The sequence below is a fragment of the Alosa pseudoharengus genome, unplaced genomic scaffold, assembly GCF_046254945.1.
Source record: "Alosa pseudoharengus isolate Yale_2024_CS ecotype anadromous, Long Island Sound unplaced genomic scaffold, YU_APseudo_1.1 YU_APseudo_1.1_scf_8, whole genome shotgun sequence".
Classification (NCBI taxonomy): Eukaryota; Metazoa; Chordata; class Actinopteri; order Clupeiformes; family Clupeidae; genus Alosa; species Alosa pseudoharengus.
Window position 1 is genome coordinate 13,734,436 of NW_027468870.1, and position 4,760 is coordinate 13,739,195.

The following is a 4,760-nucleotide window of genomic DNA, read 5'->3' on the forward strand; positions in this document are numbered from 1 at the left end:
GATAAAGACTCTTTGCAATGTAATTCTTTAATGCCATTTTTAATTGCAAACATTTAAAAAAAAGGATGTTAATGTTTTTCACAGTCATTTTCTACTGTTATTGTAATCCTTTACATGCTGGTGTTTGTAAAAAGAAAAAAAAATACAAGACTATTTGTACTAATATAAATAATTGAAGTTATTTTTAAAACATTAAAGGTTTTGTGCTCATTTGCTTATATTGATTATTTCAAGCTACTGTGATTGCATTGTAATTATTAGGTCAATAATGTATTTAGCTGTTTATTGGTATATTTTTAATTGGAATGTATAATTAATTTTTATAATTTTGATCAGATTTTTGTTATATTTTTGAGGTGAAGCTTTTAATATGTTAAAGTGTCTAGTTTTTACTAATTGCTATATTGTGCTCTACAATATATGGTTCACATTTTCTGAAGGAGAATAAATATTTAAATATTTGTCTGTTAATGATGTTACTTAATGGCAAAATTTCAATAGTTTTTGTGTATGAGAAGGTTGTTGTATTTATTAATAGCATTTTTTACTTAAGATATCACCTTAATTTTTATTGTCATTTCACTTTATAAGTTCCTATTTTTGTATTTTTCTTTCTAATTAAGTTATGTAATAAAAATGTCCATATTCTAGGAGTTGGTCTGTAGAAGTGCTAGTGTAACAAAAAGAAAAATCTAATGTTATTTAATTGTTTGCAGCCAACTATTTATAACAATATGCATAATTTTTAAATATTTGTAATGTGAAATGTTGAATGAATAAAACCTAACTGTGATGAGATGACTGTGTGGCCAGCCTGGTTCAATATGCCCATCTTCACTGTGACACCTCACTGTTGAGGCCACACACAGGATTATGGGGAACATACTGTACAGTGTACACACACACACACACCTACACACACCAGTTTCCCAAGAGCTCCCTCTGCAGGCTATGTTCAGTACTGAGGAACTGACGTGTAATAATTTGTATTTTGTGACATTCACTAAATGTATTGACTCATATATATATATTTATGAGTCAATAGATTTAGTGAATGTCACAAAATTATTACACACTCTGCAATTTATCCAGAACTACATTTAACACTTGCAATTTGCCTTTGGAAATCAATGAAGTACTCTACATAATGGCCACATTAGGGGCATATTTACTGCTGTGTACTAAGAACCTTTTTCATTTCTGTATTTCTGCACTTTTTTTTTTAATATCCCAGCATAAACCAATCCCAGATGAGCACATGAATTCGGGTCACAATTACCCCTCTCTCATCTTAATGAGGTCACAGCGATGATGAACTGGCTGAGTGGTTTTGGGCGCTTGCTTCCTAGAGTCTCTTTTTCCCCCATCATGACAAAAGCTCTCCAATATCAACCCTTTAGAAAGCCTAACCATTTCTGCGAACCATTATACACTGGCTACCAAACAAATGAAAATAGCAAGTAATATGTCTCAACAATTAACTTGTTCACTTTAATCAGTAGAATTACCACCATCCAGCAGCATGATGTTCCCTCAGCTGCACCAGTGCGTTTTTCATTTTTTTACCAACCCAAGCATTTTTGAACATGTAATACTGTAAAGAGATTCTGCCAGCCCTGAGATCTGAATGACTTGAGTAGAGCTAGTATGTTGTATTAGGTCAGATTTTGTTAGATTTGTGTCCAATTCTTTGTGCACTCTAAAAGTTTCCATCATGTTAGCACCGGAACAAATTCCTCATGTAGCCTACTTGCTGTTAATTCTTTCTTTTTTACACGTGTCTCACTCTGGACTAATGCCTTCTGCTGTTGCTGGGTGGCACCACAGGAAGACCAGCGAATAACAGAGGTGTGTGTGTGTGTGTGTGTGAGCTCAGATGCAAAAAAGCTCCCAGTGACATCATGCGTTTTTCTCTGTCTACCAAAACAAAGCTTTCTACTGAGCCCATCCACTCTGCCGACCAGACAGCCATCGGCAGGGACAACAGGAAACACATCACAGAGTTCTGTCCACTGAGTGAACCGATGAGCTCCCCTTAAAACAACTGACATCCAGCACATCTACAGTACTTACAGTACCTCCCACCAACTCAAATGAAATCATTACCTTCCATAGCAGAAACTGACTGTGCCTTCACATACTTTGACAAAATCATCACTGTCAAAATTATGACTAAAATTTAAAAAAAAGAAAAAAAGCTAATGAAATTATACTTTGCAAAAATGTTTTAGATTTGGATGCCACACTTAGGAATTGTCACGAAAAAAAGAAACATTTTCTAATCTGCAATGAAAAAGGATTACAAAGTAAACTGTCAAAAAAAGCCTCCAAGAAATGCAAGTTGAAGTGTTTTATTTCATCATACCATGTGCAGTTCTGAGATAACAGATAGCAAATTCTGTTGCTTTTCATTCCAGGTAAGAAGTTCTTCTTTTGTCACATTTATGTCAGTCAGCACACTTCAGTCAGCACAAACACACTGAGAGGAGATGTGTGTGTGTGCGTGTGTGTTCTACTGTTTTGATTTGCCTGGATTTAGGACCAGACTGGACACTTAAATGGAGAAGATTTTGTGCACAAACTCAAAACAATCATGAAACACATCAAAGTGAAGCTCTATAGGGTGCTTGACACACACAGCTGACACACTGTTTTCAGTGGGCTGGCCTACTAACCCTCGATTGCAGGGCAAAGTGTATTTCCAGAGTTGCACCATAGTCTCCTGCAGTGCTGTGTCTGATATGTTGACACACTGTAATTAGACATCCAGCTCCTCAGCAGACGCTGTGGGAGTAAGTGGCTCCCTGCACCAAGTCGAGACGCTGGTAAACTTGCCCTGGTGAAACAGAAAAGCATTGCTGCCCTCAGAGAGTTTACCTTTGACCTTTGGCAGGTTAAACAGCTGTTGAAAGGCCCTTTTTAGAGAAAAAAAGTTATGTCCCAGGGGAGGTGGTCCCCTGAACGCCCCAAATGACCCTTGACCTCAGTCTTTAACATCCCCATGTTAAACCCCAGAAAGATGGTTTAACAAGAATGGCCTGGGTGTGTGGATGCACCCTTTAACTGTTTAGATAGCTTGCGTACATTTTTAATGCAAGCTCAGGGTCGATACTAGTCCATCTTAACAATTATTACTGTTTATGGTGAATTAACATTTTAGATACTTTAAAGGAAAATTCCGGTATTTAGCACTTTGAGTCCCTTTTCTGGTTTGTTTTGGATGAACTAGAGTGGTGGACACCGACATTTTGACGATTGGTCCTGTCTCGACTTTTCTGACTCGTTTTGAATCGCCTTTGACTACTTCAGAGTGGCTGCAACAGGCATGCACAAACATGTCCTAAAACAACCCTTAACGTTCATTTTCAAAACTGTGCAACTCACAGAGTGGTTAGTGGTGTTTGTTGATGTTCCAAAACAAGTACAATACAGTTTCTGTCTGTTTTATTTGGCATTTTGCAAAATCACATTGATTTCTGTTGGAAGACTCATTGCACGTTGATATTACTGCGCCACCGTCTATGCTTCAGGCTCAAATATTGAGCGGAAGTTTATACCGGTTGTGAGGTGTCTGAAAAAATAGTTCCAAAATAACAAATAAGACTAAGGGTTGTTTTAGGATATGTTTGTGCATGCCTGTTGCAGCCACTCTGAAGCAGTTAAGGCGATTCAAAACAAGTCAGAAAAATCGAGACAGGACCAGTCGTCAAAATTTCGGTGTCCACCACTCTAGTTCATCCAAAAACAAACCAGAAAAGGGACTCAAAGTGCTAAATACCGGAATTTCCCTTTAACTTTATATAACAATATATCAAGGCACAATTATTCATCTTAGAGGTCTGAATATAATATCATATAATATAATATAATATAATATACATTTTACGTGGAGCTGTTTTGCCCGTTCTATATAGGCTATACAGTCTATGGTTTTAGCAACCATTATCTACTAGCCATTGGATTAGTGGACCTTTCTGGTTTTGTCCAAAATGCTAAAGGTGGTGTCTTTTACTTTGTTTAAGAATGATTCATTCATTCATTCAGGGAGCTGTCTAAGTGGAGCATAACTAGAAAAAAAAGTAACTGGACTATCCATTTTTATCGGTATTTGCTACAACTCTTTAAAGTTGTGTATAATGCTCAGCACATTGTCAAAACACTTTCTTACTATCAAAATGAAATACCATCAAGTAGGTAGGAAATCAGCCATGCTGCTGCACCTTTTTAATCTATTAATTAGTGATTTCTTTCATTTAATCACAAATAACCTTTTGATTTTTGACACATCTCTCTCCCATCTATCTATGCCTATGACCCATTTATTCTTAAAACGACAGGCCCATTATTGACCACTGAAACGATTTACTTTGTTAACTTTGTAATGAAGTTGATAAGTTTTACATTGAAGTTTGTAAAAGTATGATGACTTTTTTTTTTTGTATAATCTATTCATAATCAAGCTTTGTTTTTCAACCGGAAAAGATATAGGCTACGGCCGGTGGTCCACGTGAAATCCATAGTGCCAAAATCCTATAGCTATAGGTCTAAGACACTTCTTGATGCCTGACACTAGATGGCAAACTAGAGGTAGTACTGCATGGAGAGCTATTAGGCTGCACAGTGACCGAAGTTTATTCGAGGTCTGGGTAAAACAAGCTGAGAGTTTCCGTTAGTTTCCCCCTAGTGGCGTCGTTGTGAAGCCTGGGGTTACAAGACAGCATTTCGATTTGAGCGCTGGTCGGGGATCGGAGGGCCGTCAG